This window comes from Medicago sativa, chromosome 7 (genome assembly GCF_051527215.1).
Source record: "Medicago sativa cultivar Bolivia chromosome 7, Bolivia_mono, whole genome shotgun sequence".
NCBI lineage: Eukaryota > Viridiplantae > Streptophyta > Magnoliopsida > Fabales > Fabaceae > Medicago > Medicago sativa.
In genome coordinates, this window is record NC_140755.1 from 59698915 (window position 1) to 59722330 (window position 23416).

At 37.0% G+C, this 23416-nt stretch overlaps 2 long non-coding RNA genes across 2 annotated transcripts; both read left to right on the top strand.

Moving 5' to 3' along the window:
- The first annotated feature begins 7131 nt into the window (after positions 1–7131).
- Positions 7132–9213, top strand: LOC146907255 (uncharacterized). Its single transcript, XR_015019807.1, has 2 exons — positions 7132–7235; positions 8890–9213. It is a non-coding gene; the product is annotated as an uncharacterized LOC146907255 (long non-coding RNA).
- A 4887-nt stretch (positions 9214–14100) lies between these two features.
- LOC146907256 (uncharacterized) lies at positions 14101–16264 on the top strand. The gene is made up of 2 exons (XR_015019434.1): positions 14101–14289; positions 15941–16264. It is a non-coding gene; the product is annotated as an uncharacterized LOC146907256 (long non-coding RNA).
- The last annotated feature ends 7152 nt before the right edge of the window (positions 16265–23416 follow it).

Sequence of the window (23416 nt, forward strand, 5' to 3'; positions counted from 1 at the left end):
AAATAAATAAGATTATGAGGAATAGAGTAGTTTTGAGGTGTAAGAGAAATAAGAAGGGGGTTAGAATAGAAAGAAGAATAAGTTGTTGGGCCAAAATAGATTTAGGAAGAGCGTTTAGTATTATAAATAGAGAAGCTTAGGTTAGAAAGAGTTTACCGAAAACCGCTTTTTTGGAAAAGAGGAGAACAAGAAAGAAGAGAAGAGGAGAAGACCTTAGGAAATAAGAACGCTGCCGCTGATTCAGGAATTAATCTAAGGTGATGGTGAGACTATCTTGCATTAATATTAAGTTGTTAAATCATTAGATTGCATCTAACAAGTTGGGGAAAGTTTGTGGGAATTTGAGAATTAGGGTTTTGAGAGAGATTTGATGATTAGATGATGAAAACTTGTTGAATTGATGTAGAAATTGTATACAGTCCTTAGATAACCCATATGACGATTATTGGATGTAGTTTTGAGGTTAGAACCATGGAATTGGATGAGATGTTGGTGAGTTTAAGAATTAGGGTTTAATAATTGTAATAGGTTGTTAATAGATTTGAGAACCCTTTGAATTTGCATACAGTAAGTTGATGAATAATTAGTGTTCTAATGATAGGGTAATCATAGGGTAATGATTAGGGTCAAGTTTGGAGAGTATTGGATCGAATAAGAAGTGGAAAAGATTTCCCCAAAGCGAAATCGCAGCTGAACTGCGATTTTGCTGTCAATGTGCAAAACGCGTTTTTATTGTCTCAGTTTGACAAGTTTAAGTTCCGAACTGGGTTTAGGTGTAAACTCGAAAGTTGTAGGTATGGATGTTAGCTTTCTAATTTCGTTGGTCTCACGTCAATAGGATTTATAGAACTTGAGTTATGGTCAAATTACTGCACGTAGATCACAGTGAATTTTTATGGACTTTCAGCACAACTTTTCCGAATTTAAAATAAAAACTGGTACTGATCGGTACAGAATTGGTCTTAGGCGTAAACATGAAAGTTTTAGATAATTTTGTTAGCTTTCTAGTGGCTTTGGTCTGACATGAAAATGATGTTTGGTCTTTGAGTTATGATTAAAATACTACAGGGAGGTCTTTGCAAAATTGTACGGTGACAGCATTCTCTGTTTCATGTTTTTGCGTTTTGTTCATATGTTTCTGTTTTGAATTGATCTTTGTTGTAAACATGAAATTTGTTGATATTTGTGATATCTTTCCAGTAGCTTTTGTTTGACATGAAAATATGTTGTGCATAATTTATTATGTTTTTACAAAGATACATAGTGAATTATTGTTGATGTTTAAATACGATGTTATATGAAGTTGTTTATGATTGATGAATATGATGTTTTAAGATGTTGTTTATTATCATTTGATATTGTTATATTATGATATGACATGAATTATTTATGTGATCCATATGTTGTCAAGATGCTAAGATGTTAAGACGTTAAGATGATAAGAGTTGTTAGGTCGTCGAGTCGTTATGAAGTCATCAAGTTGTTAAGATGTTATATTGTCAAGATGTCAAGATGTTAGGATGTCATAGATGTTCATGAAGTTGTCTAAGTTGTACGAAAGTTATGTCGTTGCATTAAAATTGTGTCGTTGCATAGTCAGAGATGGGGGCTTAATGCCCGACAGGTTCTTTATGACCTTAGCGATGGGGGCTTAATGCCCGACAGGTCCAAATATGACCTTAGCGAAGGGGGCTTAATGCCCTGGTGGTACCACATGCATGTTGAAGTTGTCTAAGTTGTTTTTGAAGTTGTCTAAGTTGTTGTTGAAGTTGTTGTTGCATTGTAGAGTCGTCATAACTTATATTTAATTATGATTTAATGATGATGATGTTTGACGATGATGTTGTTCATGTTTGATGATGATGTTTGATTTTGATGATGATGTTTGACGATGATGTTGTTCATGTTTGACGATGATGTTGTTTAGGATTGATGATGATGTTGATTATGATTTGTTTATGATGGTTGAATATGAAGTTGTTATGATAAGATATTATGTGATTTATGATATGCTGATATGTGAATATGATAAGATGTTATACGTTTATTAATGATGATGTATGATGATTCCTCGTGATTATATTTAAGATGGATTGTTTGTGATTATGTTTATGGTTGATATATAATGTTATGAGATGGTTATGATTAGTACTTGATGTTATATGATGTTGTTTATGTCTATGATTAAGATGCTATGATTAAAAGGATATATGATAATGCTTATGACTAATATATGTAGATATGTGATGATATTTATATGATGATATAATATGAAGTATATGACTAATGTAGGAAGAATAATGATACTAGTTAAGGAAGTTTAAGTTGCTAGATATGATTAATGAATTATAGGATGTTTAAGTTGTTGAATGTACTTTACATGATTTATATGCTTTATATTATTGTTTGAGAAATCTCACCCCTCTGCTTGGAAATGTTGCTTTTCGTATGTGTAACTTGCAGGTAACCAGGATTAGTTGCGGTCGTGAGTGGACTCCTCACAAGTGTGTCTTAGGTGCTCTGATACGTAACGGGATGAGATTATGTCTTTACTTTCTGTTCCTTACGTATTACTTTATGAATCTTTCAAGAATTGATGTTGAACTAAGTTTTATGAAATTTTATATTGAGGCCCTTGTGCCAAAGATTATTTAAGTTGTCAAACTATTCCGCTGCGAAGATTTAAAGATTATGTTGTTATATTTTTGAAGAATAAATTGTTATTTATTCCGTTTATAAATTTTTAAGAAGTGTAGCATTCCGTTTAAGGTTGAATTACTCTGATTTTTAATTATGAAATTTTTACGTTGGGAAAACGGGGTGTTACAAAAAACATTTATAATGAACATTGGAAATGAAAGAATATATTCAAGAATAACAATCCATACATATATTCATAAGTAATCACAACACATGCATATTATCATTCCAAGTTCATCTCCACAAGTGTATCATACACGTATCACATATACATAACCCTCCCTCCTAGAACACTAGCATCACATGATCATTATTATCCCCCATCACTTACATTTCAAGCTATCACATTATTACCATATCATAGCATGCATATTCAACCTCTAATCAAGTCATCAACAAAAGCTCATCATTTATCAACATCAATCAATGATCACATCACTTACCTCATTACTCATTTAGCATGCTTATCTCAACAAGTACAATTCATCATTTCAAGTTACAAGCAATCAATCATCATCATCATCAAAGAAATCACCACATCTTATGTATATACATATACAATTCTCACCTCATCGTTATCATCCAATCAATTATCATCAAATAGATTCACCAAGTGTATAAGTACAAACAAATAAGACATGCAATTAGAGCATAAATCAATTATTCACAACCATCCACAAAATCCACCAATGTACATATACACCAATCCACATAATCACAACATTCACCAAAATTCACCAATACACAAATTCACCTAGTCATATATTCAATTATGACACAACTCATCAATTATTCAAATGCATGCAATGTTCTAGACTCTTCTCTAGATGCATGTGGTACCAAAACACCTCAAGGTCGTCACCTTCGATGCAACAAAAACATCGTACTCACCACAATTGGATATAAAATCTGCCACCATCAGTCTTGGATATAAAATCCACCACCATCAGTCTTGGATATAAAATCCACCACCATCAGTCATGAATGCATGAACATATGACTCAACTACAATGCATATGTTCACACAAACAATAATCACCTCATCATCACCAATACATGTATATATGCAACATCAATAATTCACCACCAATTTAACATATATACAATCACCAACAACATTCACAGTACAAACAACATATAGTTGTCACACACATATACATCACCAATCATCTCCACATAAATCAACATATAGTTGCCACATTTCCACATAATTCCTTACAATCCAAATAAAGGAACAAATACAACATATGATCACAAACATCATATTCATCACTCAACAACCATTCATACATCATCTCATAATCATATTAATCTATCCATAAAGGATTAACAAGACAATCAACTCTAAAAATCATTTTCTACCAAGTTCGTCTCCAAAAGTCACAACTTAGAAATACTAGAGGTTATGAACTAAAACCAAGTAAACAAGCTCAATTGCCTATGCCATGTATTCTCACAAGTCACATATATATGCAGTAGAGGTTACATAAGCATTTCATCGGCCAAATGCGACGAATTCAAGAAAACCCAAAGTTCGTCTCACTTTTTCACTTTTCACAAAATTTTCCATTTTCAAAGCAAAACAAGTTCAAACTTGATAGAACCAATCACATCCATTTTTAAAAATCATATAAACAATATACAACTCTAATCCCACTTCAATTTCCGGAGAAAACGAGTTTTTGGAAAAATTGACGTTTGGATCGTTTTCACAAAAGTTAGACGATTTTCATAAATTCAAGTCCAAACCAACTCAAATCTTGTTCCAGTAGGATTAAAGGTGTAAACATGTGTTAATTAAGTTCAAAGAAACATTTTAGAAGTATTAGATTGGTCCCCAAAAGCTCAAACGAACAAAACAGAAAAGCTGTTTTCTGGCAATTTCGCTATTAGCGAAATCTGAGCTATTAGCGAAATTCTTCAGACAATTTCGCTATTAGCGAAATTTTCGCCAACAGCGAAAAATGTCCAGAGAGTTTCGCTATTAGCGAAATTCTGGCGAATTTCTTCAGCTGTTACGGGTTTTCACCCCATTTTCACCCAAAATCCCAATTTTCAAACCCCCAACTCCCAAATCAACTTCCAGAAAGTGTTTATGGGTCAAAACAGGTTCAATACACTTAAACAAACATGATTCAAGCATTAAAAACAACAACATAGCTCATTTCATCAAAATCATGAAATTTTCTCAAAACACCAACATAATCACAAATCTCCTTATGAATCTATAAATAACGATTCCAGTTTCACCAATTCAATTCTAACAGTTCAACATTCATCATCAACAACTAATGAACACAAATTCATGCACAATTCAACATCACAACTTCATTTTTCATCAATTTTGCTCAAGAACACAAAGCACCAACAACTATGCATTTAAACATGTTAATCCACATACTAACATGCAATTATCATACAAATCATGTTCTCAAACATAACAACAACAATCATGCACGAATTTACAACAATTAAATTCAATTCATCAATTTCACAAAATGGGTAAAAAGGAAAAATTATGAATTATGGTTGAATTCTAACCCTCTTACCTCTAACACCAAGAATCTCTAACCAAAGCTTCAATTTAGCTCCTAGATGATGAATCCCCTCTTCAAGCTCTAACCCTTGTTCTTCCCTCTAGCCTCTATCTCTTCTCTTCTCAAATGAAATGAAATAAAAATGTTTGTAAACCTAATTCTCACCAACACTAGAGTTTATATACTAACTCTACTCAATTGGGCTTATTTCTTAAACCTTAATGGGCCTTACCCATTTCTATTCTAACACTCAAAATGTCACTACTCACTTACCGGTAAAATATAACACTAACGGTCACTTAACGGTAAATAAAATAATTACTACACCCTCTAGCAATTAGTAAAATAAAACCCTCACTAAGCACTAAAAATAACTTTCTGCAAAATTACAAAATTGCCACTGCCCTCAAAATGACTAAAATGCCCCTAAGTCCAAAATGACTAAAATACCCTTTTTCACCGAATACTACAATTCCCAACCAAAAATACACACAACATCAAATAATCACATAATAGCACACACAACACACATAAATAATTAATAAAATAAAACTAGCGAAAATCGGACTGTTACAACTCTCCCCCACTAAAAAGAATTTTCGCCCTCGAAAATTACCTGAAGAAAACAACTCTGGATACGCAACCCTCACTCTACTCTCCGATTCCCAAGTGGCACTCTCACCGGTTGGTCCAACCCAAATCACTTTAACCAAAACGACCTCCTTGCCACGCAAACGTTTCACTTCACGATCTTCAATCCTAACCGGCCAAGTCTCAACGGTCAAATTATCCCTTACTTCCAAATCATCCACTTGAATCACATGAGACGCATCATACACATACTTCCTCAACTGAGACACATGAAACACATCATGAAGATTCGACAAAGATGGCGGTAACGCAATCCGATACGCTACAACCCCAACCTTCTCAACAATCTCAAAAGGTCCAACAAAATGAGGAGTCAACTTCCGACACTTCAAAGCACATCCAACACCAGTTACATGATTCACTCTCAAAAACACATGATCACCAACCTGAAACTCGATGTCCTTCCTCCTCTTATCATGATAACTCTTCTGCCTACTCTGAGACGCTCTCATCTTCTCTTGAATCATCTTAACCTTCTTGGTCGTCTCTTGCACAACTTCCGGTCCTAACAAAGCACTCTCTCCTGACTCATACCAACACAAAGGAGTTCTACACCTCCGACCATACAAAGCCTCAAACGGTGCCATTCCGATACTAGAATTAAAACTGTTGTTGTAAGTAAACTCAATCAACGGTAAACATTCAATCCAACTGACACCTTGCTCCAACACACAAGCTCTCAACAGATCTTCCAAACTTTGAATAGTCCTCTCCGTCTGACCATCAGTCTGAGGATGATACGTGTAACAGCCCGGGGCCCACCCGGTCTCACTATTACTCACAAGCTTAATCACTACCCCCCTCTCTAGTAGTGTTTTTGCCTCCCGTGGGAATCGAACCTAGTACCTGGGGATAAGTACTACTTCAATGCATTCCCACTACCAATTGAGCTAACACCCTGCTTTAATTTAGGTTTATTATTATTATTATTATTATGTTAGCTGTAGTGAGTGAGTGGAAAATTGGTTGATAATATTGTTTAATGACGTGTTGTTTATATTGTGAAATTGTGGGAGAAGTGATTAGAGTAATAATGTTGAGTGAGGAGTGGCTTAAGGAGTTAAACGAGGCGAAGGGAGAAACTCCAAACAAAAATAGGTAAAGGGTTGCGAGTGCGTAAAGTAAGATTTAAATAAGTGGGGGAGGGAAAAAGTAAAAGGATAGTAATTAGTGAAGAAGAGTTTAATATGTGTGTTGGCCCGAATATAAATAGAACGTAAGGAAATTAGGTTAGGCAGTTTCCATTTGTTGCTGAACGTGAAAAAGGGAAAAGAGAGAAGTAGAGGAGAAAACAGAACCCTAATTTGCAAACAAGTCAAACCGGAAGTTTCAACCAACGAATTTAAGGTAAGGGGGAGAATCTCTTCATCTCTAGGGTGTAATATTCTATCGTGGGGTTGTAGAGAGGTTACATGTTCATCATAAGCACCGTATGAACAAGGGTAGTAAAGAGTTCTTGTTTTCAATTGTTTTTTTTAGAGATCTTTTAATTAGTTCATAGTCATATTTGCAAGATTAAAACGTGTTTAATCGTATGGCTAAATTGATTCAATTTGTTTTTCTGTATAAGAGAGTTATTTCCAATATTGAATACTAGAGTAGTATTTGACGGTGAATTGTGAATTCAGTAATCATAACCAATCATGTTTGTTTTTGATGAAGTATGTGTTGTGAAAAAGAGTTTTACCTTGTTTATAAATTTGGCTATGTTTTGGCAAGTTGCCTCCTTTTGTTAGAACACGCAGGTACTGATGAGTGTATTTTGTTTGAGTCAAATTACATGTGTGTTGCTTATGTTTGCTTACATTAGTTCAGGTGCTTCACTAATCATTTTCTGAATATGCGGTGCACTATGTAAATGTTTTAGAACAGCCTACTAGTTATGCAATTGTTCCAATTATAGTTAATTTGGTGACTAGAAACTAATTGTATATAATTGTTTCAAATAAGGATTAATTAACAATGACAATCTTCTTGGAGTGATAATAATTTAGGGTCCAAAACTGTTCTTCTCAAACTTTTAGGTAGATTTTCTGCTGCAAATAAATGATGCTAATCTAGTATGAAAATTTTGGGAATAGACATTAATAAAAAGAAGAAAAAAAAAATAGTATATGTTGAGATTTGGACCGTCACAGTATGACCATAAGAACTCTAGAAGCTGAACTTAATAAGTAGAAGATAAGCACATAAGGATAGTGTGATATGATTTATTCATGTGTAAGTACTAAATTAATATATGTAGAAATAAGCTATTGACCTTTTAGTGAACATTAGAATTTAGTTATTAGTATAACGAAGAAAATCTTTTAAGTTAAATTAATAATAGGGCTCTTAGGAATAATAATAAGGCTTTTAGAATTTAGTTATTAGTTTATCTATTGAAGAATAAATTCATTGATGATGTTGATGATTTATTTAATGATGTGTATTGATGTACTATTTAATAATGATGTCTATTATGCTTTGATGATGAGCTTGATGATGTATAATTTATAATGATGATGAGCTTGATGATGCATTTTAGGGGGGGAAGTCTTGCATTAATAAGTGATTTATTTGAATATGTGTATATGTGTATTACTTGCCGAATTTATTTATATGCATTCATATAGAGTCTAAGACTGATGGCGTGCATGACTGATGGAGAAGTCCAGTAACATACCTCTGGCAAATTATGAGAGAAAATCCAGTAACATAACTCTGAAAAATGATGAGATAGGAGTGGTACCACGTTCATATAGGTCTTTAGGGGAGTCCATGTGCATTTATGTGAAGATGTTGTGCTTGGTGTTTCTAAGAGTGGAAAGATGAGATGGTGTGATATGTGAATTGAAGAGAATATATATAGTAACTGTTGAGAGTGAAGTGATGATGGAGATTTTCTTCCTTCGATATTATTTAATGTGTGTGCTTTTCCTTAATACTATGTTATAGCAGGATTTCTCACCCCTTCTTTTGTTGTGTTGTTTTATGTATGGTGGTTGTACTTTGAGTACAGACACTCAGGTTGACGAGGAGTAGCCGTGGGGCGTTTAGAAGGTGGACACGGAAGATGTTTCCTATTAGTCCTTTATTTATTAGCTGAGAATAAAATGTAGTCGCTACGAGCTCTGATTCCTGTAACACTGGGGTTGGGGACGACGATTGAACCTTTATTTCATTCTGAGTTTTACTATGGGAATATTGCTACTTTCTTTTTTATGAATCTTACAAAAACCAACATGGGTTTAATTATTATGACCTTTGAATGTTTTATTTCTCTATGTTACATTACTTAATGATATTGTTTAAGATCTTTGATGAATAAAGTTGAGATATGTAACATCCTTGTTAATTTATATATTATTTTTATTTAAAATTATCGACGGGAAATAGGGTGTTACATAGTTGGTATCAGAGCAGGTCGGTCCATCCAGCCTAGGATTCTTAAGTAATATTTTACCCTGTAGGCGACAAGTGTATATAACACTGTGGATGTCTAAATTTTAATTGTTGCTTATTTTATTTGACGAATGCAGATAAGCAATGGCAGGAAGAAACGATCAAGCGATTGCAAACGCTATGACTGCAGTAGCCCAAGCCTTGAACAATGCTCTACAAGGACAGCAAAACCAGCAGGGGGCAGCTGATGAGCTCCGTCTAGACAGGTTTATGAGGAACCACCCGCCTACCTTTAAGGGAAGGTATGATCCAGATGGTGCACAAAATTGGTTACAAGGGATTGAAAGGATTTTCAGGGCAATGGTAAGTACTAATGAACAAAAAGTCAGACTAGCGACACACATGTTGGCGGAAGAGGCTGAGTTTTGGTGGGGAAATGCCCGTCAAAGGCTCGAAGGGGCAGGTACTGTAGTGACATGGGAAGTGTTTAGAGAAGAATTTTTGGGAAAGTACTTTCCGGCTGATGTGCGTAACAAGAAGGAAATTGAATTCCTTGAGTTGAAGCAAGGGAATATGTCAGTGTCAGAATATGCTGCAAAATTTGAAGAATTGTCCAGGTTTTGTCCCTATATCAATGCAGCGGACGCGGAGGTTTCCAAGTGCTTGAAGTTTGAGAATGGGTTACGTCTCGAGATTAAGCAGTTTATTGGGTATCGGCAGATTCGCCAATTTTCCTCATTGGTAACTGCTTGCAGAATCTATGAGGACGACAGCAATAAAAGGGCTAACCATTACAAGGCGGTTAGTGAGAAGAAAGGAAGAGACCAGAGTCGCGGTAAGCCATATAGTCTTAATACTGATAAAGGAAAGCCGAAGAATGGAAATGGTGTGACAGAATCTAGTGGGGGAGGAGTTCGCCCACCGCCTAGGTGCTATAATTGTGGGGAAGTAGGACATCGTGAAAATGAATGCCAAAGTACCGAGCTAAAGTGTTTCAAGTGTAGAGGGACAGGTCATCGTGCAATAGAATGCAAGAAAGAGGTTGTCTGTTACAAGTGCGGTGAAGCCGGACATATCAGTACATATTGCCAGAATCCAAAACAAGAGCAAGCTAGAGGGAAGGTATTTGCTTTGAGTGGAGAAGATGTTCCAAGCTCTGACAAATTAATACGAGGTACTTGCTTCATTAATAATGTTCCTTTGATTGCCATTATTGATACAGGGGCTACACACTCCTTTATTTCCCTTGAGTGTGCGAAGCGGTTGAGTCTTGAGATGACGACGATGTCAGGTAGGATGATTATAGACACCCCAGCTAGTGGTTCAGTAACCACTGCTTTAGTATGTAGGAATTGCCCTTTAACAATTTTTGGAAAGCATTTTGGGATGGATTTGGTTTGTTTAACCTTAAGTCAGATAGATGTTATTCTGGGAATGAATTGGCTGGAATTTAATCGAGTTTATATTAATTGTTTCACTAAGACCGTACTGTTTCCAGAACCTGAAGAGGAAAGGGATTCTAGATTTGTTACTGCAGTGCAGATGGAAGCAGCTAGGGATGAGGGGGCTCAGGTGTTTATGTTACTTGCTGCATTGAAGTTGGAGAGTGAATCACAAGGTGCTAGTCAACCGGTGGTGTGCGATTTTCCAGAAGTGTTTCCGGACGATATTACTGATCTACCACCAGAAAGGGAAGTTGAATTTGCTATAGAACTAGTACCTGGAACTAGACCGGTGTCGATGGCACCCTATAGAATGTCTGCTTCTGAGTTGGGGGAGTTAAAGAAACAATTAGAGGAATTGCTAGAAAAGAAGTTCATCAGGCCTAGTGTGTCACCATGGGGAGCACCCGTTTTGCTAGTTAAGAAAAAGGATGGCAGCATGAGATTATGTGTGGATTACCGTCAGTTAAACAAAGTCACTATTAAGAATAAGTACCCTTTACCCAGGATTGATGACCTTATGGATCAACTGACTGGTGCTTGTGTGTTCAGCAAAATTGATTTGAGGTCAGGTTACCATCAGATTCGAGTGAAGACAGAAGATATACCCAAGACTGCATTCCGAACCCGTTACGGTCATTATGAATACTCAGTTATGCCTTTTGGAGTATCCAACGCCCCGGGAGTATTCATGGAGTACATGAACAGAATTTTCCAACCTTATTTGGACCATTTTGTAGTAGTGTTTATAGATGATATACTAGTGTACTCGAAGTCGGAAGAAGAACATGCAGAACATTTGAGAGTTATATTGCAGGTTTTGAAGGAAAAGCGACTATATGCTAAAATGTCAAAGTGTGAGTTTTGGCTACGTGAAGTAAGTTTCTTGGGTCACGTAATTTCGAAGGATGGGATATCAGTGGATCCATCCAAAGTAGACGCAGTGTTACAGTGGGAGGCCCCAAAATCTGTTACAGAAATAAGAAGTTTCTTGGGATTAGCCGAGTACTATCGAAGATTTATTGAAGGATTTTCGAGGCTAGCGTTGCCTTTGACACAGTTGACTAGAAAGGGGGCAGCCTTTGTGTGGGATGTTCAGTGTGAGGAGAACTTCCAAGAACTCAAGAAGAGGTTGACGACGGCACCAGTGTTGATTTTGCCAAACCCGAGTAATCCATTTGTATGTTACTGTGACGCTTCTAGTAGAGGGTTAGGGGGTGTACTAATGCAAGGCGGACAGGTTGTGGCTTATGCTTCGAGACAATTGAAAGTTCATGAAAGGAACTATCCAACACATGACTTGGAATTGGCAGCAGTGGTATTTGTACTCAAGGTATGGAGACACTATCTATATGGGTCAAGGTTTGAAGTGTTTAGCGATCATAAGAGCCTGAGATATTTGTTCGACCAAAAAGAATTGAATATGAGGCAACGGAGGTGGTTAGAATTCCTAAAAGATTATGATTTCGAGCTAAATTACCATCCAGGAAGGGCTAATGTAGTAGCAGACGCTTTGAGTAGGAAATCTTTACATATGTCGGCACTCATGGTTAAGGAGATGGATCTAATAGAACAATTCAGAGATATTAGTTTGGTTTGTGAAGTGACACCAAAAAGTGTGAAGTTGGGTATGCTAAAGCTGACGAATCCGGTGTTAGCAGAGATTAAGGAAGGACAAAAGGCAGACTTGAGGCTAGTGGATCAGTTAACTCTAATCAATCAAGGGGAGGAAACAGATTTCAAATTAGATGAGAATGGGGTGTTGAGTTTTAGGGGTAGGATTTGTGTGCCCGATATGCCAGAATTGAAACGGAGCATCCTAGAAGAGGGTCATAAGAGTGGGTTGAGCATTCACCCAGGAGCTACGAAAATGTATCAAGACCTTAAGAAAATATTTTGGTGGCCTGGCATGAAGAGGGATGTAGCCAAGTTTGTGTACGCATGTCTGGTTTGCCAGAAGTCAAAAATTGAGCATCAGAAACCGTCCGGATTGATGCAACCTTTGAGTATTCCAGAATGGAAGTGGGATAGCATATCTATGGACTTTGTGACGAATCTACCAAGGACGGGGAAAGGGAGTGATGCCATTTGGGTGGTAGTGGATCGATTGAGTAAATCAGCTCACTTCATACCAATAAGACTGAATTACCCGTTACAGAAACTTGCTGAGATTTATGTTGAGCAAATAGTGAAACTACATGGTGTGCCCACAAGCATTGTTTCTGACAGAGATCCGCGATTTACCTCAAGATTTTGGGAGAGTCTACAGAAGGCCTTGGGGACTAAGTTGAGGCTAAGTTCAGCATATCACCCGCAGACTGATGGACAAACAGAAAGGACAATCCAGTCTCTAGAAGATTTATTAAGAGCTTGTGTTTTAGACCAAGGAGGAAGTTGGGATACTTGGTTGCCGCTGATTGAGTTCACCTACAATAATAGTTTCCATTCTAGCATTGGAATGGCACCTTTTGAAGCTCTTTATGGGAGGAGGTGTAGAACCCCGTTATGCTGGTATGAATCTGGGGAAAATGCAGTGTTGGGACCAGAAATTGTACATCAGACCACCGAAAAGATTAAAATAATTCAAGAGAGGATGAAGGCATCCCAGAGTAGACAGAAAAGTTACCATGACAAACGGAGGAAACCTTTGGAGTTCCAAGAGGGAGAACATGTATTTTTGAGGGTCACTCCAACGACAGGTGTCGGTCGTGCGTTGAAGTCGAAGAAACTCACGCCTCGATTCATTGGCCCCTATCAGATTACAAAGCGAGTTGGGGAAGTGGCTTATCAAGTGGCCTTACCGCCGTCACTTTCAAACCTTCATAGCGTGTTCCACGTGTCACAACTTCGAAAATATGTTCACGATCCGTCTCACGTGATTCACATGGATGATGTGCAAGTGAGGGAGAACCTAACCGTTGAGGCCTTACCACTAAGGATCGAAGATAGGGAAGTAAAGAACTTGAGGGGCAAGGAGATTTCCCTAGTCAAGGTGACGTGGGGGGGACCTGCTGGAGGTAGTATAACATGGGAGCTGGAGAGTAAGATGAAGGAATCCTATCCAGAGTTATTTCCTTCAGGTAATTTTCGAGGACGAAAATCTTTTAAGTGGGGGAGGGTTGTAACACCCTGCTTTAATTTAGGTTTATTATTATTATTATTATGTTAGCTGTAGTGAGTGAGTGGAAAATTGGTTGATAATATTGTTTAATGACGTGTTGTTTATATTGTGAAATTGTGGGAGAAGTGATTAGAGTAATAATGTTGAGTGAGGAGTGGCTTAAGGAGTTAAACGAGGCGAAGGGAGAAACTCCAAACAAAAATAGGTAAAGGGTTGCGAGTGCGTAAAGTAAGATTTAAATAAGTGGGGGAGGGAAAAAGTAAAAGGATAGTAATTAGTGAAGAAGAGTTTAATATGTGTGTTGGCCCGAATATAAATAGAACGTAAGGAAATTAGGTTAGGCAGTTTTCATTTGTTGCTGAACGTGAAAAAGGGAAAAGAGAGAAGTAGAGGAGAAAACAGAACCCTAATTTGCAAACAAGTCAAACCGGAAGTTTCAACCAACGAATTTAAGGTAAGGGGGAGAATCTCTTCATCTCTAGGGTGTAATATTCTATCGTGGGGTTGTAGAGAGGTTACATGTTCATCATAAGCACCGTATGAACAAGGGTAGTAAAGAGTTCTTGTTTTCAATTGTTTTTTTAGAGATCTTTTAATTAGTTCATAGTCATATTTGCAAGATTAAAACGTGTTTAATCGTATGGCTAAATTGATTCAATTTGTTTTTCTGTATAAGAGAGTTATTTCCAATATTGAATACTAGAGTAGTATTTGACGGTGAATTGTGAATTCAGTAATCATAACCAATCATGTTTGTTTTTGATGAAGTATGTGTTGTGAAAAAGAGTTTTACCTTGTTTATAAATTTGGCTATGTTTTGGCAAGTTGCCTCCTTTTGTTAGAACACGCAGGTACTGATGAGTGTATTTTGTTTGAGTCAAATTACATGTGTGTTGCTTATGTTTGCTTACATTAGTTCAGGTGCTTCACTAATCATTTTCTGAATATGCGGTGCACTATGTAAATGTTTTAGAACAGCCTACTAGTTATGCAATTGTTCCAATTATAGTTAATTTGGTGACTAGAAACTAATTGTATATAATTGTTTCAAATAAGGATTAATTAACAATGACAATCTTCTTGGAGTGATAATAATTTAGGGTCCAAAACTGTTCTTCTCAAACTTTTAGGTAGATTTTCTGCTGCAAATAAATGATGCTAATCTAGTATGAAAATTTTGGGAATAGACATTAATAAAAAGAAGAAAAAAAAATAGTATATGTTGAGATTTGGACCGTCACAGTATGACCATAAGAACTCTAGAAGCTGAACTTAATAAGAAGAAGATAAGCACATAAGGATAGTGTGATATGATTTATTCATGTGTAAGTACTAAATTAATATATGTAGAAATAAGCTATTGACCTTTTAGTGAACATTAGAATTTAGTTATTAGTATAACGAAGAAAATCTTTTAAGTTAAATTAATAATAGGGCTCTTAGGAATAATAATAAGGCTTTTAGAATTTAGTTATTAGTTTATCTATTGAAGAATAAATTCATTGATGATGTTGATGATTTATTTAATGATGTGTATTGATGTACTATTTAATAATGATGTCTATTATGCTTTGATGATGAGCTTGATGATGTATAATTTATAATGATGATGAGCTTGATGATGCATTTTAGGGGGGAAGTCTTGCATTAATAAGTGATTTATTTGAATATGTGTATATGTGTATTACTTGCCGAATTTATTTATATGCATTCATATAGAGTCTAAGACTGATGGAGTGCATGACTGATGGAGAAGTCCAGTAACATACCTCTGGCAAATTATGAGAGAAAATCCAGTAACATAACTCTGGAAAATGATGAGATAGGAGTGGTACCACGTTCATATAGGTCTTTAGGGGAGTCCATGTGCATTTATGTGAAGATGTTGTGCTTGGTGTTTCTAAGAGTGGAAAGATGAGATGGTGTGATATGTGAATTGAAGAGAATATATATAGTAACTGTTGAGAGTGAAGTGATGATGGAGATTTTCTTCCTTCGATATTATTTAATGTGTGTGCTTTTCCTTAATACTATGTTATAGCAGGATTTCTCACCCCTTCTTTTGTTGTGTTGTTTTATGTATGGTGGTTGTACTTTGAGTACAGACACTCAGGTTGACGAGGAGTAGCCGTGGGGCGTTTAGAAGGTGGACACGGAAGATGTTTCCTATTAGTCCTTTATTTATTAGCTGAGAATAAAATGTAGTCGCTACGAGCTCTGATTCCTGTAACACTGGGGTTGGGGACGACGATTGAACCTTTATTTCATTCTGAGTTTTACTATGGGAATATTGCTACTTTCTTTTTTATGAATCTTACAAAAACCAACATGGGTTTAATTATTATGACCTTTGAATGTTTTATTTCTCTATGTTACATTACTTAATGATATTGTTTAAGATCTTTGATGAATAAAGTTGAGATATGTAACATCCTTGTTAATTTATATATTATTTTTATTTAAAATTATCGACGGGAAATAGGGTGTTACAATACGCAGAACTCAACCTCAACTTAGTTCCCAAAGCATCTTGCAAACTCTCCCAAAACTTAGAAGTAAACCTCGGATCCCGATCCGACACAATACTAGAAGGAACACCATGCAATCTAACAACCTGCTCAATGTAGATCTCAGCCAACTTCGCCACAGACATACCGGTCTTAATAGGAACAAAATGTGCCGACTTCGTTAACCGATCAACAATCACCCAAATAGAGTCAAAACCCTTAACAGTCTTTGGCAACGCTCCAACAAAGTCCATCGATATACTATCCCACTTCCATTCTGGCACAAACAACGGCTGCATCAAACCTGACGGTCTCTGATGTTCAATCTTAGACTTCTGACACACCAAACAAGCATACACAAACTCCGCAATATCCTTCTTCATCCCAGACCACCAAAACAACTTCTTCAAATCCTGATACATCTTAGTCGCTCCGGGATGAATACTCAAACTACTTCTGTGACCTTCTTCCAAAATCTGTCTCTTAAGCTCAAGAACACTTGGCACACAAACACGATCATGAAACATCAAAACACCGTTCTCATCCAACCTGAAGTCTCCACCCTTACCTTGATTAACCAACACCACACGATCAACAAGTTCCAAATCTTCCTTCTGACCATTCTTAATCTCCTCTAGAATATTACTTGTCAGCTTCAACATTCCCAACCTCACACCATCTGGCGTCAACTCACTAACCAAACTCAAGTCTCTAAACTGCTCAATCAACTCCAACTCTTTCACCATTAAAGCAGACATATGCAACGACTTTCTACTCAAAGCATCAGCAACAACATTGGCCTTTCCAGGATGATAGCTCAATTGGAAGTCAAAATCCTTAAGATACTCTAACCATCTCCTCTGCCTCATATTCAACTCTTTCTGGTCAAACAAATACTTCAAACTCTTGGAATTTCTTTTCACACTTAGCATCCCAAACATAAGCTTGTCCTTTCCGGGTCAACTGCGTCAATGGCAACGCCAACTTAAAGAATCCCTCAATGAACCTCCGATAATAACCCGCCAATCCAAGGAAGCTTCTAACCTCAAAAACAGACTTAGGTGATTCCCACCGCAACACTGCCTCAACCTTCGACGGATCCACGGCAATACCACCTTTAGAAATCACATGACCAAGGAAACTCACTTCCCGCAACCAAAACTCACACTTCGACAACTTAGCAAACAACTTATTCTCCTTCAAGACTCCCAACACAATCCTCAAATGCTCGGCATGCTCTTCCTCCGACTTGGAATACACCAAAATATCATCTATAAACACCACCACAAAACGATCCAGAAAAGGATGAAATATTCTATTCATATACTCCATGAAGACACCTGGCGCATTAGACACTCCAAATGGCATCACATAATACTCATAGTGTCCATACCTCGTTCTGAATGCAGTTTTGGATATATCTTCCGCCTTTACTCTAATCTGATGATATCCCGATCTCAAATCAATCTTGCTGAACACTTCTGCACCAACCAACTGATCCATCAAATCATCAATCCTCGGAAGCGGATACCGATTCTTGATTGTCACCTTGTTCAACTGCCGATAATCCACAGACAACCTCATGCTTCCATCTTTCTTCTTAACCAACGACACTGGAGCTCCCCACGGCGAAACACTTGGCCTGATAAACTGTTTCTCGAGCAACTCTTCCAACTGTTTCTTCAACTCACCCAATTCTGATGCAGACATCCGATAAGGCGCAATCGAAATAGGACTCGTTCCAGGCACCAAGTCAATTGCAAACTCAACCTCTCTCTCCGGCGGTAACTCGGTAATGTCATCCGGAAAAACTTCTGGACACTCTTGCACTACCGGCAAATCACCAAAACCTTTCTCACTACTTTCCTTCAAGGAAGCAAACATCATGAACACACTAGCTTCGCCATCCAAGGACTTCTTCACTTGCTCCGCGGTCAAGAACTTCCCACCTTCCTCAGCTACCGGCTTAGAAAACGTTACACTCTTGGTCAAACAATTAATGTTAACACCAAAAGTCAACATCCAATCCATACCAAAAATTACGTCCATATGCTTCAACGGAAGACACACAAGATCCAACTCAAAATCAACATGAACCTCAACACAAACCAGAACCAACTGAGCCTCCGCAGCCAAAGATACCTTCCCTTGCCAGACCCAACAAACCTGAAACAACCTGCTACTCCTCCACTACGCTCAAACCCACCTAAAAGAACGGAACAACAAAACAAGTACCGACAGTACTTCCGTACATGTCGCATACAAACAGGAAAATCAACGGGTTTTGGTCTGGACAAGACCGACCACGGCTCTGATACCAACTTGTAACACCCTATTTCTATTAAGCGTTAAAACACGCGAATATGCAACCATATTCTAGAAATAGATGCTACGTCTCCGAATAAACCACAAACCATACATGCATAAAGATCATGTTACACAACATAGCAGCGGAACAACATATAATTCATAAACATATATGGATCTCCAAACTAAATACAACTGTATCCTCCAAATCTCAATAACAGAATATCTCAACAACTCCAAAATACAAAGTCAAAAATAAAAACCAACATGCAAGAACTACCCTAGATCAGAGCCCTAATCTAGACACTTGCATATAAAAGAGGAACTCCACTCCTCGGCATCATCAAGCAAACAACTAAGCATCCTGCACGCCGTCTACCCGTCCATACAGAAAGGTAGGCGGTCCACCACAGACCACTGAGGGTTAGTATTACATCATCATAATCCACGAAAAACATTTATAATGAACATTGGAAATGAAAGAATATATTCAAGAATAACAATCCATACATATATTCATAAGTAATCACAACACATGCATATTATCATTCCAAGTTCATCTCCACAAGTGTATCATACACGTATCACATATACATAACCCTCCCTCCTAGAACACTAGCATCACATGATCATTATTATCCCCCATCACTTACATTTCAAGCTATCACATTATTACCATAGCATAGCATGCATATTCAACCTCTAATCAAGTCATCAACAAAAGCTCATCATTTATCAACATCAATCAATGATCACATCACTTACCTCATTACTCATTTAGCATGCTTATCTCAACAAGTACAATTCATCATTTCAAGTTACAAGCAATCAATCATCATCATCAAAGAAATCACCACATCTTATGTATATACATATACAATTCTCACCTCATCGTTATCATCCAATCAATTATCATCAAATAGATTCACCAAGTGTATAAGTACAAACAAATAAGACATGCAATTAGAGCATAAATCAATTATTCACAACCATCCACAAAATCCACCAATGTACATATACACCAATCCACATAATCACAACATTCACCAAAATTCACCAATACACAAATTCACCTAGTCATATATTCAATTATGACACAACTCATCAATTATTCAAATGCATGCAATGTTCTAGACTCTTCTCTAGATGCATGTGGTACCAAAACACCTCAAGGTCGTCACCTTCGATGCAACAAAAACATCGTACTCACCACAATTGGATATAAAATCCGCCACCATCAGTCTTGGATATAAAATCCACCACCATCAGTCTTGGATATAAAATCCACCACCATCAGTCATGAATGCATGAACATATGACTCAACTACAATGCATATGTTCACACAAACAATAATCACCTCATCATCACCAATACATGTATATATGCAACATCAATAATTCACCACCAATTTAACATATATACAATCACCAACAACATTCACAGTACAAACAACATATAGTTGTCACACACATATACATCACCAATCATCTCCACATAAATCAACATATAGTTGCCACATTTCCACATAATTCCTTACAATCCAAATAAAGGAACAAATACAACATATGATCACAAACATCATATTCATCACTCAACAACCATTCATACATCATCTCATAATCATATTAATCTATCCATAAAGGATTAACAAGACAATCAACTCTAAAAATCATTTTCTACCAAGTTCGTCTCCAAAAGTCACAACTTAGAAATACTAGAGGTTATGAACTAAAACCAAGTAAACAAGCTCAATTGCCTATGCCATGTATTCTCACAAGTCACATATATATGCAGTAGAGGTTACATAAGCATTTCATCGGCCAAATGCGACGAATTCAAGAAAACCCAAAGTTCGTCTCACTTTTTCCTTTTTCACAAAATTTTCCATTTTCAAAGCAAAACAAGTTCAAACCTGATAGAACCAATCACATCCATTTTTAAAAATCATATAAACAATATACAACTCTAATCCCACTTCAATTTCCGGAGAAAACGAGTTTTTGGAAAAATTGACGTTTGGATCGTTTTCACAAAAGTTAGACGATTTTCATAAATTCAAGTCCAAACCAACTCAAATCTTGTTCCAGTAGGATTAAAGGTGTAAACAGGTGCTAATTAAGTTCAAAGAAACATTTTAGAAGTATTAGATTGGTCCCCAAAAGCTCAAACGAACAAAACAGAAAAGCTGTTTTCTGGCAATTTCGCTATTAGCGAAATCTGAGCTATTAGCGAAATTCTTCAGACAATTTCGCTATTAGCGAAATTTTCGCCAACAGCGAAAAAAGTCCAGAGAGTTTCGCTATTAGCGAAATATTGGCGAATTTCTTCAGCTGTTACGGGTTTTCACCCCATTTTCACCCAAAATCCCAATTTTCAAATCCCCAACTCCCAAATCAACTTCCAGAAAGTGTTTATGGGTCAAAACAGGTTCAATACACTTAAACAAACATGATTCAAGCATTAAAAACAACAACATAACTCATTTCATCAAAATCATGAAATTTTCTCAAAACACCAATATAACCACAAATCTCCTTATGAATCTATAAATAACGATTCCAGTTTCACCAATTCGATTCTAACAGTTCAACATTCATCATCAACAACCAATGAACACAAATTCATGCACAATTCAACATCACAACTTCATTTTTCATCAATTTTGCTCAAGAACACAAAGCACCAACAACTATGCATTTAAACATGTTAATCCACATACTAACATGCAATTATCATACAAATCATGTTTTCAAACATAACAACAACAATCATGCACGAATTTACAACAATTAAATTCAATTCATCAATTTCACAAAATGGACAAAAAGGAAAAATTATGAATTATGGTTGAATTCTAACCCTCTTACCTCTAACACCAAGAATCTCTAACCAAAGCTTCAATTTAGCTCCTAGATGATGAATCCCCTCTTCAAGCTCTAACCCTTGTTCTTCCCTCTAGCCTCTATCTCTTCTCTTCTCAAATGAAATGAAATAAAAATGTTTGTAAACCTAATTCTCACCAACACTAGAGTTTATATACTAGCTCTACTCAATTGGGCTTATTTCTTAAACCTTAATGGGCCTAACCCATTTCTATTCTAACACTCAAAATGTCACTACTCACTTACCGGTAAAATATAACACTAACGGTCACTTAACGGTAAATAAAATAATTACTACACCCTCTAGCAATTAGTAAAATAAAACCCTCACTAAGCACTAAAAATAACTTTCTGCAAAATTACAAAATTGTCACTGCCCTCAAAATGACTAAAATGCCCCTAAGTCCAAAATGACTAAAATACCCTTTTTCACCGAATACTACAATTCCCAACCAAAAATACACACAACAGCAAATAATCACATAATAGCACACACAACACACATAAATAATTAATAAAATAAAACTAGCGAAAATCGGACTGTTACAACTCTCCCCCACTAAAAAGAATTTTCGCCCTCGAAAATTACCTGAAGAAAACAACTCTGGATACGCAACCCTCACTCTACTCTCCGATTCCCAAGTGGCACTCTCACCGGTTGGTCCAACCCAAATCACTTTAACCAAAACGACCTCCTTGCCACGCAAACGCTTCACTTCACGATCTTCAATCCTAACCGGCCAAGTCTCAACGGTCAAATTATCCCTTACTTCCAAATCATCCACTTGAATCACATGAGACGCATCATACACGTACTTCCTCAACTGAGACACATGAAACACATCATGAAGATTCAACAAAGATGGCGGTAACGCAATCCGATACGCTACAACCCCAACCTTCTCAACAATCTCAAAAGGTCCAACAAAACGAGGAGTCAACTTCCGACACTTCAAAGCACGTCCAACACCAGTTACAGGATTCACTCTCAAAAACACATGATCACCAACCTGAAACTCGATGTCCTTCCTCCTCTTATCATGATAACTCTTCTGCCTACTCTGAGACGCTCTCATCTTCTCTTGAATCATCTTAACCTTCTTGGTCGTCTCTTGCACAACTTCCGGTCCTAACAAAGCACTCTCTCCTGACTCATACCAACACAAAGGAGTTCTACACCTCCGACCATCTAAAGCCTCAAACGGTGCCATTCCGATACTAGAATGAAAACTGTTGTTGTAAGTAAACTCAATCAACGGTAAACATTCAATCCAACTGACACCTTGCTCCAACACACAAGCTCTCAACAGATCTTCCAAACTCTGAATAGTCCTCTCCGTCTGACCATCAGTCTGAGGATGATACGCAGAACTCAACCTCAACTTAGTTCCCAAAGCATCTTGCAAACTCTCCCAAAACTTAGAAGTAAACCTCGGATCCCGATCCGACACAATACTAGAAGGAACACCATGCAATCTAACAATCTGCTCAATGTAGATCTCAGCTAACTTCGCCACAGACATACCGGTCTTAATAGGAACAAAATGTGCCGACTTCGTTAACCGATCAACAATCACCCAAATAGAGTCAAAACCCTTAACAGTCTTTGGCAACGCTCCAACAAAGTCCATCGATATACTATCCCACTTCCATTCTGGCACAAACAACGGCTGCATCAAACCTGACGGTCTCTGATGTTCAATCTTAGACTTCTGACACACCAAACAAGCATACACAAACTCCGCAATATCCTTCTTCATCCCAAACCACCAAAACAACTTCTTCAAATCCTGATACATCTTAGTCGCTCCGGGATGAATACTCAAACTACTTCTGTGACCTTCTTCCAAAATCTGTCTCTTAAGCTCAAGAACACTTGGCACA